Source organism: Phaenicophaeus curvirostris, chromosome 6 (genome assembly GCF_032191515.1).
Source record: "Phaenicophaeus curvirostris isolate KB17595 chromosome 6, BPBGC_Pcur_1.0, whole genome shotgun sequence".
Lineage (NCBI taxonomy): Eukaryota > Metazoa > Chordata > Aves > Cuculiformes > Cuculidae > Phaenicophaeus > Phaenicophaeus curvirostris.
The window spans coordinates 43,577,171-43,591,891 of NC_091397.1; the positions used below are offsets into that span (position 1 = coordinate 43,577,171).

At 45.5% G+C, this 14,721-nt stretch overlaps 1 protein-coding gene across 2 annotated transcripts in view; it reads right to left on the reverse strand.

Annotated features, from left to right (window-relative positions):
• ZDHHC3 (zinc finger DHHC-type palmitoyltransferase 3) overlaps window positions 1-11,127 on the reverse strand; it is a 35,448-nt gene extending 24,321 nt beyond the window's left edge. For both annotated transcript variants that reach the window (XM_069860011.1, XM_069860012.1), the window contains exon 1: window positions 11,087-11,127. The gene's annotated coding sequence lies outside the window, so the exon portion shown is untranslated. The remainder of the gene's footprint in view (window positions 1-11,086) is intronic.
• Window positions 11,128-14,721: the final 3,594 nt, after the last annotated feature.

Genomic DNA, 14,721 nt, shown 5'->3' on the forward strand with positions numbered 1-14,721 from the left:
TCGAGTCCAACCATTCACATACATTAATGTTAAAGCATTATGAGTCTCATGTTTATAGATACATCACACAGAATGGAAAAATTAAGATACAAATGCGCATGCATGGATCTCATTCACTTTGCTGAGGAAAAAAACCCGCCATCTCTCCTCCTCATTCACAAAATTCACATACTACATTGTAATTACTTTGTATTTTAACCACAGCTATAATTTAGCCTCATGACTCCCAATACTTAGGGAGACACGCTATATAATTTTCAGAAAACAGTGATTACCCAAACAATCTGGTGGTCTAAGTTCAGATAAAGCTATACCCACTAGTAAATCCGTACCTTTTCCCCAGTTTTTCACGATTTCTGCAAGGACGCTTATAGATTCAAACATTCACACAGACTTAATGAGTAGTTAAAGAGACTCAATCCCTCCCCTCCCCCAAGGAAACAGGTTAACCTTCATTGCAATATTTAATTATCTTATTAAATTGTTACACTGGTTTGCCAGCTCAAAATAAAGCTGACATAATTAAAGATTCATGCCTGACAACAAATGCTTAAGTGACAGTAACATCACACTGCATTAAAAAACAGGAAAGAAAACAGCAATTTAGGTGTTCGATTTTCAAACATAATGTTTAGACTCGCCCCATCAGGTTCAGTAACAAACTGGAATAGCCCTGAACACAGACTTTTCGGAATTTTTTTGCCTAGAGTCTGAGGCTTCCCCACCCAACACACACACCCCCAAGGTTCTGTTTCCCAAAGCAGAGGAATGAAACTCACAGGAAACGCTAGCTCCTCTGTTTAACAGAGGAAATAGTTTGAATAAGTCACCTTACGGACAGGATTAGTAGAGACTGACTGGAAGCCAGACAAGTATACAGTGATTATAATACTGTGGGTTTAGCACACTTCAGCAATCAAACGAAAAATTACCTCCCTCGCAAATGCAGGAAGTGGTTTCATTCCAGTAACAGTTCTACAGCTCCCTCTCAGAAATATTACTGAGTTAAACTGAAGAAAAAAAGCTATTGCTATGAGCTGCCTAAGTAGAAACTGGAAGGAGCCTTGAAGCACCTCAGGCTGAAAGTGTGGGGAATCACATCTGCAGCACCGTAAGGGAATGGTCAAGAGGACAGTGCTCCTACCTCCAATTTTTACTTCTGTCTGGAGGACAAATTTATTTAATGTAATTGTTATTTAATGTTTGCTTTAGAGGCATCATTGGGCAACAAAATGAAAAGTCAGTAATTGGTACGTAAATGCTATTCATTATTTCAGAAATACATATGTGGTTTAGTGTATATCATCTTAAAGAGTCAAGCTACAGGAGTCTCAGCTCCTCTTCTACATGACCTTGTTAGGGGTTTTTTTTAATTCCTTGTTCTTACATACACAAACATCTGTTTTTGTTTATGTTGTCCGACTTGTTATTTTCATGTAAACAATATGAATAAAAAAAATATAGCAGAGGGAAGAAGCAGTAACTTGCCCTAATTGGTCTGCCCTTGAGTACTGCTGCATATGAACTTAATTTATAACACACAGACGGAATATGTCAGTCCCTCCTGCTCCGGAGCAAACAATATGTAAACAACGAAGGCAAAGGGCTGAAGGGCTTAATCATGGTGTCAGGCTACAAGAGAGGCCACGAGGTAAGTGTGAGACATGATGACATCACACACATCAATTTAGCTTAACAACATGTCAGAGCAAAGGCTTTTTCTTCTTTTTTATTTCGCAATACAGGAACAATAAAAAACCCCCACATAATATACACATTAGAAATGTAAATAAAACAAATTAAAATCCACTTCCTCCTAAAATAAACACTTAAAATATGCCATTACAGCCTATATAAATTAAGTAACTGTCTTTTGACTTGCCATAAGCCAGGTTAAAAATCTATGGTTTTAATGGTCTGCAAACACCAAAAAATGCATTAAGAATGAACTAACAAATGACGTGGACCTGCACACAATGTGTACCTGAAAGCTACCAGAGGTTCTGATGCTATAAAACAGACCAACTTCAGTGTCATTATCACCGTCACTCAGCTGACTTTCATGTCATTACTCATGGTGGTGACGTCAAGCACATGGGTACGACTTGCGAAACTACAGTATTACTATGGACATTGCAACCATTTCCTCTACTAGAAGTCTATTAACAAACTTTGGGAAGAGGTAACATTTTGTCATGAGCCAAGTGAATTTCAAGTCCTGTCAATTACACGAAAACAATACTGAAAAAAAAAAAAAGAAAAAAAGGAAAGAAAAAAATAAGAATGCCATCAGGGTAGATCATGTGCATTCCAGTACTTAAAAGGGGCCTACTGGAAAGCTGGGAAGGCCTCTTTATCAGGGAGTGCAGGTTTAGGATGAGGGGTAATGGGTTTAAAATGAAAGTGAGGCGCTGGCACAGGTTGCCCAGGGAAGTCATGGATGCCCCATCCCTGGAGGTGTTCAAGGCCAGGCTGGATAAGGTTGTGAGCAATCTGACCTTGTGGAAGGTGTCCCTACCCATGGCAGGGGTTTTGGAACCAGATGGTCTCTAAGGTCCCTCCCAACCCAAATCATTCTATGTTTCTATGATTTTTTTGAGGTGTTCAGTTTGGGCTTTTAGATACTTTAAAGAGTTACCTTGGCACAGCTTTCTTGACACACACAGAAGCAGAGTTTATTGGCAGTATTTTGAGAGCTGACAACACTAAAGTTAACTTTTTATCATCATCAAAAGGAAGCAAACATACGTTACCAGTCACATTATATCCATGACAGCTAACCAAGATCATCTAGAGGCACAGGACAGGTTGTCCCTTTAAAAAAAGCCAACGACCCCCAGGTCATAGAATCATAGAATCACCAGGTTGAAAAAGACCCACCAGATCATCAAGTCCAACCATTCCTATCTGCCACTAAACCATGCCCCTGAGCACCTCATCTACATGTCTTTTAAACACGTCCAGGATGGTGACTCAACCACCTCCCTAGGCAGCCTGTTCCAGTGCCCGATGACCCTTTCTGTCAAAAATTTCTTTCTGATATCTAGTCTGAACCTCCCCTGGCACAGCTTGAGGCCATTCCCTCTCGTCCTGTCCCCTGTCACTTGGGAGAAGAGGCCAGCTCCCTCCTCTCCACAACTTCCTTTCAGGCAGCTGTAGCAAGCAATAAGGTCTCCCCTCAGCCTCCTCTTCTCAAGGCTAAACAACCCCAGCTCTCTGAGCTGCTTCTCATAAGGCCTGTTTCTCCAGCCCCTTCACCAGCTTCATTGCTCTTCTCTGGACTCGCTCCAGAGCCTCAACATCCTTCTTGTGGTGAGGGACCCAGAACTGATAGATAGATAGATAGATAGATAGATAGACAGACAGACAGACAGACAGACAGAGAGAAGCTAGAAGAGAGTCCGTTTTGAACTTTGTTTCATTTTCCTGTACATAAAACAGCATTGATTAAAACATTGCATATTTAATCTTCCTTGATTAAAACATGCACTTTTCATCTTCCTTTGCAACAGAAATGGGAGAAAGCATATTTTCCAACTAACAGGACATTTACCTATTTCTCCTGCCACACTTTCATACCACCCAAATCCAACAGCAAGTCTGTCAAAATTTGCCAAAGCAAGTTCTAGCAGGGATAATAAGGAAATATCAGCATTCATATATTTCTTTTCCTAATGGCTTCTGCAAGGCCTAAAAAGCTTTATCTGATCAGCAGGAGTGGAATAAAACAGCTCAGCTATGCTGAGAATTTTTGGCAGTCTCCTGCAGATTCATCCAAATATCCATCAGTACAGCATATTCCAATCCCTGGTTTACAAAACCCTGGAGGGTCAATGGGACATACCTAACAGGTCTGTGAAAGACAGCTAAAAAAAGCAAGCTTATTATTAGCAGGCTTAAATTTGCTATAGAGCGCTGTACTTCCACTGTGATGTTTTCAGGACTCCGCATATGATTTAAAAAACAAACAAAAAAATACACCTAAGAATCCAAAACCCCAAATCCAATCCAAAACCCCAAACAGGTCAAAAACCACTCTCAGGTTAAAATGGCAAGTGTAATAGGGAAGGATCAGGCGTGGGGCTTAACACTGCACTGACGGGACACCCGTTGACTCAGATCAAAATGTCACAGGGCAAAGTCAGTACTGCTAGCCCTACTCCAGCCACTCCAGGCACAGGGTAACAGTCCAGTGCAGATAATTTTTCAGTTCTCTTATGGAAATTCAGGCCATATTAAGTGGTACAGTTTTAGTCTAAGTACTACATAATCAGCTACATGCGTGCTTTTACCAAGCCTCACAAACACCTCAGAATTTCCTGAACACTTTGGCTACTGAAGGCATGAAATTTCAACAGTTTCAGTTCCCATCCTGAAGAGAAATGGCAAAAAGAAATCAGAATGTGAATTATACTAAATCCATTAAAAATAATCTTAAAAAATTACAAAGCTTAAAACAAACTCGTGGTTTCCGAGGCTAAATGCACAGGCTTGGATTATTTGCCTTGGAAAGGGGGAAAGAGGACACACAAAACCAGACGCTAATCCAGTTATAACATTTTTCTTTGTGTTAATGGAGTAAGTGGCTATATTACAATGGATTGCTTTATAGTTAGATTAGAAAATTGTTTATATGGTTAACTATTCTAATGAATTGTATTTTTAAAAATTTATTATTTTGAAAAGGTTGTGCATGAACAAGACCTCAATATAAAGGTATCATGATAAAATCATGCTTCTATTATTTTTATTAGAAGTCTCTTATAAGAGGGGAAGATTTAATTGAAGTCATACATTCCTGAAGAAGACGTGTGATCGGGAGTATGAATACACAGAAGCAACTTGATGATCGGACCTGATGATCTTAGAGGTCTTTTTTAACCTTAATGATTCTATGATTCTAACTTCTCCCTTCGGAGAGCGGGGAGAGATGGAAATTACCTCAAAGACAGCTGTCAGATCTAGAAACTCCGTCCTGAGGGATGAGTCTGATGGGCTCAAAAGAGACACAGCAGTTCTCTCATTTACATCACTGCAAACAAGAAGTAATTTCCACAGAGCCAGAGGAATTCCATTAGTAGCACCGTAAGGTAAATAAGTCCATGTTTTGTCAGTTATGAACATGGTTTTCTCCTATGCTAACGTTTGTGGCATGTAACCTCTGAGGACAGATGGTAACAGCTTTCTTGTTAATTTCTATATCATTTCTGTTTAACTAATCGATATGTATTGCATAAATAAATTATAAAGCAATAAAGACTGACCAAAGAGCTTGAGTTATCTGGTAAGTGACTGCATTCCCATCTACAAGGCCTGTCAGTCGCTACCCTGAGCAGAGGAGAGGAGGCACAAACACTGTCCAAGGTACAGACGCTCTGTCCCACTACGGAAGAGAAACAAAACTTGGGCAAGGTCTAGGATCCAGGACACAAGCCTCAAGGGCAAGAGAGACTAAAGTCATGCTTGGGTATGACCTGGTCTGACCATGAGGTTAGTCATCTCAATAAGTTTTTGATCAAAAAACCACAGAGATAGAAAGCGTTCCACAGAAATGTCATTAAGTACAAACCATTACAAAGTAACTTAACAATTATCAAAGCTCCAAGTGCAACAAAGAAATTCTATCTTTCTAATCTTACAGTTTCCCAACAGCCTTAATACGCATGAGCTACTTAACCTATGGAAAAAGCAAAATATTAATCCTGAATATGTAAATACAAACCAACTTTGCAGCATTGCCACCTATCAGGAGTAAGTATCAGAAGGTAAGATAGTCCTTCAGAAAAAACTGCACTGGGAAATGGAAAGCACCAAACGGGGGGGTGTCATGCTTTCCCACAGCACCGCAGTTATCCTGAACAGACAGCCTTTTCAGAGACAAACTGTCTTCTAGACAGCTTTGCAATTTTAATGCTGACTCAGGACTTAAAACAGCAAGCCTCTAAGAGAATTTAAATTCTCAATTTGCCTTGTCTCAATTTAAAAAAAAAAAAAAAGACAAAAGGTTAAGACAAAAATTAAAGGGGGAAGTTTGTCTATACAACTAGTATTATTTTTAGCATGTATTTTAAAACTACACTGCTTTCATGACATAAGGAACACATTTTCCAGAAACAAGTTGCAGCTTTTAAGTTTTAACCATAGTAAGAAGCTGGTAGAACCATTCTAGTATTAAAAAAATATTCTGAATTATCTTTCAAGGCAGAAAGAGCACCTTAATGATCAGACATATCTTTTCATTCAGGTGGTCTAACCCAGGATTTGACCATCACCTGCTTCTGCTGCAGCCCTCCCTTCACAAGTCACTAAGCCTCTCTGTGTTTCATACCATTACCTTTAGCCTACACTTCTTCCCTACCACATAGGGGTAAGGAAGATACAGGTATGAAAGTTATAAAGAGTTTAGATTTTACATCTAAGTATGCCTTACACATGTAAAGATGCCAAGCGGGCATCTAAACCAAACACAGAAAGACATAGAGCATAAATTAAAATAGTGCACTAACAAAACAGGTACCAAAAATTAATCACCTCTACTTGCAAAAGACCTGAAGTGAAAATTATGATTGTCACGATTCACTTCTGTGATGTTAACAACCACCCTAGTAGGAACTTACACTGCTACTTCAGAGAACCGGAAAAACCTGCAGGTTCAAAGTCGCTACGTGTTAAGGCTTTTGAAATGTAGTAAAGAACTTCTGAGCTGGCAAACTAAGCATTTCTTGTTTTGCTCACTGTTGCATTAGCAAGCACAAGTGATCTCTGTCTCCATAAGGAATACAATTTGTGTGTGTAAACATTAATTTTGTTGTCCTTCGAAATACGGAGAGTTAGAGATCAAAGTCAAGCAATATACTATATATTGCAGTATCTATTCTGTTATATTGGATATCAATGATTCAAGTAATTATTGCAAAGAACAAAGATGCCTATCACATTATTATCTCCCTTAATCGCCTGCTATAGCCCTCTGATCTCGGTATCTATGGTCTGGCACTACTGACTTCCCACCAGAACTGTCAATGTTTCATTGCCTTTTTTGACTTAAATAGCGTAGTACTTCACACTACATTTATTCACTCACGCTGTCTCAACTTGAGCCCATTTGCAATAACCTCTACATGCAGCACCATGCGTAAGATCGGTTGTCCCTGTCAGCTCTTCATTATTGCAAAACTCACCGCTGAACTTTACAAACATGTCATCCACCACCAGGCAAGCAGCAAAAACATCAACAAGGGCCTTGCATTTCCTCCCATTCAACATTCCTCTCTTGTCCGAGAGTATTAACAGTGAGTTTTCTCTGCCCTTGTTTCACTTGCTCTTACAGCTCCTGTAATACAAAAATTACACAGCAAAATTCCCGATATTTTTCCACCTGAGCTCTGCTGCTGTAGCCATCCTTCTCACTTCCTTGCTTTCCCACCCCTATCCTCTGCTTTTTTTTTTTTCCCCTCCTTGCACTACTACTTCTTCTTCCGTAACAGCACCAGTTCTGCACAGTGACCTTGTAACTTGATGTGGTGAAGAGATAAGAGGGGCTATAAACCTAGATAAATCTCTCTCCAGTCTCCAGAAATACTCCCAAGCATCCTCCACCCTGGTGGCACAGCCAGAAGAAGGTGAAATTAGTTAAACTGCCAGTGCTCCTGTGGAAGAAGAGACAGGACCTAGCAGCACATTGCAGCTGACCGGTGGGGAACGACTGCTGTATGAGGATGCTTTTGGCACCCACAGCCTGCAGAGGCGAGCTCTGGCTCTCTCTTTTGGACACCCTCTCAAAAGGACGACGTATAAAGTGTTACTGGCAGACTTGCTGCACTGCAGTTCCAGTCAAGTTACAGGCTATCTTTTTTTTCTTTTCTCCTTATTGTCTGCACAACCCAGGAAATACACAGCTTTAGTTAGGAAAGCTTGAACTTCTCGTTTTCTCTAGCGCAGACTTAAGTTTCAGGTTAGTTACATGCACAAGTCAAATACGATGTTGCAGGTACCATCCTTCACATCTCATTTCATTCAACCAGCTAAGCACGAGACAGGGAAAATAAAAACTGACAAGCTTTTCTGTCTTGTCATATTTTACATTACCTGCTGTCTTCTCTCAGGAAGGCAGAAAAACTGTATTCCACAATATCGCCCTAAGAAAAAGGTCATGTCTACGCCACAGAGGGACCAGAGAAAACCATATGCTCAGTCAATTAATGCCTGCAGAGACTGGCTGAGCTACAGCCCAGCCACTTTCAAGTTGACATCGCCGTGGGTGTACATCACCTTCCCTGTAGTCTCCTTACAGGAGAGACATCCCATTAAGGATAGATGGGAAATGTCGGCACCAGCAAACTTTATGAGTCCATGAGCGAGTTTCCCTGAAATAACACAACACATGGGATTGAACTATGTGACACTGCTAGCTCCTGTTCTGTTTGAGATGCACAGCAGCTCACCCATCAACAAAAGTAAATTCGTATTAAACAAGAAAAAAGAGATACACCAGAGCTGAGTTACCATTGCCCAGGCTACATGCATACTGTCAGACTATCAGTTGCTCCCCTTTGCTCACATGAAAGAAACTGCCCAGAAAAGACACACAACTACCTGGGCGCAGCAGAGCTGCGTCTGCTGAGGAATTACACATTCATCTCCTTGCAACCTGCAGCAACAGCTGCATTAAATTACATTTTGACATTTCTGTCTACTGCCAAAGAAGCAATTCCAAACAGAAATACACACCCTGTCTGTAAGGTCAATACTTCAAATTAAAACTAAAAAGGAAGCAGAAACATATGCAAAACACCCCAAGAGGTGTTAAACGTTGCAACAAACATTTTGCCTCTTAGGCAGACCTTACATTTGTCCTTTTATAAACATATAACCGCACAGAGCTTCTAGTCACACCTCCTAAATTTCAATGAGCAGTCAGTCAGACACAACTTACTACCACAAGCATCTCCCATTGGTATGACAAATACTATTGCACCAGTGAGACAGCACTAAGAGCTATGTTGACAGAGTTGTAGTGTTTGAAGGACTGGATCTTTACTGCACGTGGGGCTGCATTTCTAAAGACATATGAATTAATGCTTTTTCCCCCTTATAATGATTGTTACCACTGAAATGCCTGTAACACTATATAAAAGACTTATTTATTGCTTTCACTAAGCAAATAAAAACACGGTACTCACTACAGCCTTGCTAGCTACAGCACCAGGCATTGCAGGCAGTTGCACACCCTGCAAGCCCTTCTCTGTGATTCCACTGTACCAGAATGACCACCCAAATTTGGGCTCCTTTCCTACAGAACTGACATCGCGCACCTTTGCTGTGTCAGCAGTCCAGCATACCACCTCTCTCTTGCACACTGAAAAAATGTTGTTTAACTTTTCCAGATCAAGATCAAAGAAAAGAAACCTAACGGAGCTCTGGTGTCCACCCAACATCCCTCACCGATGTGCAGCTGGAGAGCGCATCAGAGACCAGATTGCTGTCTCTTCCCCTGTGCCTGTGTTTTCTTGAAGACTGTTATCTAACAAGCCATCACAAGCTCTTGCTTATTCTTAAAAATCATTTCTTTCAGAAGCACTCAGGTAATACTCAGAAGCTACTGTTTAAAAACAGTTCAGATGACTTCCCTGTAACATATAACACACCATTCATCTCAACTAGCCTCACCACAGTTACAGTGCCATGGTTTTTCAGTCCAAACCACTCCCCATGCCAAGTTACAATGGCCCTATGTTCCCACCGGACAACCACAGCCAAACGCCGGGTGACCGTGGCCACCTCTGTGGGTAGAGGGTCCGCTCTGCTCTCCTGCCTGCTGTTTGTTTCATCATCATGGGGATGTTGCACCACTGCAACGCATTAAAAGATTTCAGCACCCCGCTCCATCACTGCAGGCCAGTAACAGATTACAGGACCTCAAGGAGGTCACTAGAGGCTCAGAGTCTGGATTTCCTGTGGAGGGAATGTTTCGCTTCTCCGAGCAGCCTGGGAGGAGACCTACACCACATATTTAGCCCAGTATTACAGAACACATTCAGCCTCACCATACCCAATGTCCAGTACTGGGAGCTGGCACAGGATGAGCAGAGATCACCTCCCCTTTTCCCACCAGTGCCAGCCGCTCCAGGCACTGACGAAACCCAACGCCCTGCACACCTGGGGCACCGGGGACCAGGGTGCAGAGTGCATCCCCTGGCATCGCCAAGGGGAGAACGTGGGGAGCAGGAACCGGCAGTGGGAAGCAGGGCACTGGCGCAGGAAGCGAGGCATGGAGCACATTCCCTCGCATCACCATGGGGAGAATGCAGGGAGTGAAAACCAGCAATGGGAAGTGGGGCACTGAGCGCACCCCCAGAATTGCCAAGGGGATAACTTGGGGAGCAGGAACTGGAGGTGGGAAGCGGGGCTGGGAATGCATCCCCTGGCATCTCCAAGGGGAGAATGCGGGGAGAGGGAACCAGTGGTGGGAAGCAGGGCACGGGCAATGGGAAGTGGGGCAGGGAGTGCATCCCCTAAATCACCAAGAGGAGAAGGTGGGGACTGAGAACTGGCGGTGGGAAGCAGGGCACGGAGCACAACCCCTGGCATCTCCCAGGGGAGACTGTGGGGAAAGGGAACTGGCAGTGGGAAGCGGGGCAGGGAGAGTATCCCCGGGCCTCGCCAAGGGGAGAACGCGGGAAGCAGGATCAGCGGTGGGAAGCAGGGCACTGAGCACATCCCACGGAATCGCCAAGGGGATCAGGACTTGGGGGTCAGGAAGACGGGGTGGGAAGCGGGGCACGGAGTGCATCCCCCAGAATTGTCAAGGAGAGGATGCGGGGAGTGGGAATCGGCGGTGGGAAGCAGCGCACCGGCGGTGGGAAGCGGGGCACGGAGTACATCCCCGGAATGGCCAAGGGGAGGACGCGGGGAGCGGGAACCGGCGGTGGGAAGCGGGGCAGGGAGCGCAGAGCCCGGGATCCCCGCAAAGGGGAGGGTGCAGGGAGCCCCCCCCGCCGGCGGGGCCGTTCCCCCCCCCGCCGCCGCAGGCCGCCGCCTGCCCGCGCCCCCCCCCCCCTCCGTCCCCTCCGCCGCCGCCCCTTACGCTGAGCTCGGGCGCCGGGAGGAACCAGGAAGTGGGCGGCGCGGCGGGTCCCCGCCCCGCGGCGTGGGGGGCTCGGCGGGGCCGGGGGGGGACGGCCCGGCACCTGCGGAGGGCGACACGGCGGAGAGGGGCAGGGCCAGCGCCAGCGCCGAGTCCCCGCGCCTGCCGGGACCCGGAGGGGCTGCGGGAAAGCTGGGGAGGGGCTGCTTACAAAGGCTTGTGTGGAGAGGACGAGGGGGAACGGGTATAAACTGGAGAGGGGAAGATTTAGACTAGATATAAGGAGGAATTTCCTCACCGTGAGGATGGTGAAGCACTGGAGCAGGTTGCCCAGGGAAGTTGTGGCTGCCCCATCCCTGGAGGTGTCCGAGGCCTTGGGCAGCCCGATCCAGTGGGAGGTGCCCCTGCCCATCGCAATGGGTTGGAATTAGATGATCTTTAAGGTCCCTTCCAACCCAAACCATCCTATGATTTTATCCTATGATTTTAAGTGCCACATCTGTTGGGTTTTTTTGAGTGCCTCCAGGGAAGGAGACGCCACCACTTCCCTGGGCAACCTGTTCCAATGCTTCACCACTCTTTCGGGACATAATTTTTTTCCTAATAGCCAGTCTAATCTTCCTCTGGCACCTCTTGAGGACATTTCATAGAATCATAGAATAACAGAATCACTACGTTGGAAAAGACCCACCGGATCATCGAGTCCAACCATTTCTATCAATGACTAAACCATGTCCCTCAGCACCTCATCCACCCGTCCCTTAAACACCTCCAGGGAAGGTGACTGAACCACCTCCCTGGGCAGCCTCTGCCAGTGCCCAATGACCCTTTCTGTGAAAAATTTCTTCCTAATGTCCAGCCTAAACCTCCCCTGGTGGAGCTTGAGGCCACTCCCCCTTGTCCTGTCCCCTGTCACTTGGGAGAAGAGCCCAGCTCCCTCCTCTCCACAACCTCCTTTCAGGTAGTTATAGAGAGCAATGAGGTCTCCCCTCAGCCTCCTCTTCTCCAGGCTAAACAACCCCAGCTCTTTCAGCTGCTCCTCATAAGGCTTGTTCTCCAGCCCCCTCACCAGCTTTGTTGCTCTTCTCTGGACTCGCTCCAGAGCCTCAACATCCTTCTCGTGGTGAGGGGCCCAGAACTGAACACAGTATTCAAGTACGATTTCCTATCACATGTTACTTGGTAGAAGAGACTAACACCCACCTCACTACAACCTCCTTTCAGGCAGATGGAAAGAGCGATAAGGTCTCCCCTCAGCCTCCTCTGCTCCAGGCTAAACAATCCCAGCTCCCTCAGCCACCTCTCATAAGACTTGTGCTCCAGCCCCTTCACCAGCCTCAGTGCCCTCCTCAGGACGTGCTCCAGTAACTCAAGTGTCTGTCGTCTTGTGGGGGTCCCAAAACTGAACACAGTTTTTAAGGTGCATCCTCACCAGTGCTGAGTGCAGAGGGATGATCGCTTCCCTGCTCCTGCTGGCCACACCATTTCTGATACAAGCCAGGATGCTGTTGGCTTTCTTGGCCATCTGGGCACACTGCTGGCTCACGTTCAGCCGGCTGTTCACCAACACCTCCAGGTCCTTTTATGCCAGGCAGCTTTCCAGCCACTCTTCCCCAAGCCTGTAGTGTTGCACGGGGCTGTCATGACCCAAGTGCAAGACCCAGCACGTGGTCTTTTTGCATCTCTGACAATTGACCTCAGCCCACCAATCCAGCTGGTCCAGGTCCCTCTGCAGAGTCTTCCTGCCCTTGAGCAGATCAACACTTCTGCCCTATTTGGTGTTATCTGCAAACCTTCTGAGGGTGCACTTGATCCCCTCATCCAGAGCATTGATAAAGATATTAAACAAGACCAGCCCACACACTGAGCCTTGTTGCAGGGAGGGCAGTTGTTACACTTGCTTGATGTTCCCCATTTCCAGCTGCTGCTTCCAGTATTCACAGCCTCACCAGGCGTTAATCATGTGGTGCCAGTTTTTACATTCCAGGTGGTTCCCTCAGGCTGGCTTTATGACAGCCCATGCGTGTCATCCACTTACTGTAAGGTTACTGGAAAATGCATTGCTTTGCCCTCGTTCAAAAAAACACAACTGATATTCTTTTTCTCTGATAACCATCTCCGTTGCCTTGCGCTGGAGATAGTAATTTGAATGCGCTAGGAAGCGCTCTTTAGAGCCAGGGCATGCCTCCTTCCATCCTTGAGGTAAAACAAGCTGGACTTTTCCAGCCTTTGGAAAACTGCTGTTTGCACGTAAACAAGATTTGCTAGCTGAGCTGCTGGACTGCGCAAGAATTTGACTCATATTAATTAGACTCTGGGCAGGGATGGCAGAGGAGGGGTGGTGGGGAAGAAATAAATCACTCTGTCCTTGCAGTTGGCACTGTCAGCTGCTGCGGACTAAGCCATGGGAAAGGCAGGACTGGATTATCAGCTGCCCATGATCTCAGTGGGAATCACAGAGTGCACCTGCATTAACACTTTATTTCAGATCAGGAATTCACTTTTACAAGGAAGTTCATTATTTCTCCTTACCATTGTTTGGTTCACACCCAGGAATGTTGGGGACACAGGAGCCACACTGCAGGGGAAGAGGAAGGGTCCATCTGTGATCCAAGGCAGCATGGGCAGACTCTGTTTAGGGGGTGCACACGAACCACATCGCATTTCTACATGGCACTGCCTTTTCCTGGTGCTCCCCTAGCCCAGGAGAAATCCCTGGCTCTGCTCACTTCCTCAGGGCCAATGGGAGGGTGAGCTCCCCAAGTTCAGTCAAGCTCTGCCATTGGCTGAGAAGAAGCCAGTGATCCCCATGCAACAATCCTGATGTGAAGTAACTTGACTCTTTTAGATGCAGGTGAGCCACGCGATGCATCCCAGAAATGCATCTGACTGCTAAATGGATGTGCAGTCCAGTACTGTGACCAGACCAACGCTCACTCACACAGTAAAGCCTCCAGAATGCCTTTCACTCCTCAGGTTTGCTCCCAGCACTTTGCGCTGCAGGCTTGAGTAGCCATGGCCAGAAATGCGCTGTGCACAAGGTTGAGAAAAGAGTCTCAGAAAGGAGAGCTGGAAACATCTGGAGAAGCTCTGGCATGTTATCCTTTTAAGTCATGGACCATTCTTAACCAAACAAGCATCAGTGTGAAGCCAGAGAGCAACTTTTAAAATATGAAAATTACACACAAGAGCTGTGCAAAAAACCCGTGAAACCTACATCAACCAGTCATTGTTATTAAACTTTCAATTAAGGCCTTAACTTCTCCCCCTTTTATTATTAATACATAGTATGAGTTTTTCGTTACACTTCCCATGCTACTTTCCCAAGGACATCTGGCACAGGACCAACAGTCCTCTCCTAATGAAAGCACTGTTTCTTCTCTGCTCCTGCCCCCTGTGCTGACCTCGCTTGGACCTTTCTCTGAGCTAAAAACTACATCTCCTCATTTTTCTCGCAGGCTTCATCATCAGGAGAGCCATTTCCAAGCACTGAGGTGCTTCCACAGCCTCCTTCTGGAGATTTTTACCTTGGCATAGGGCAGGTAGAAGTGGCAGTGGGCACTGCCCCTTCAGTTTACCATAGAATCATAGAATGGTTTGAGTTGGAAAGGACCATGAAGGCCATCCAGTCCAAT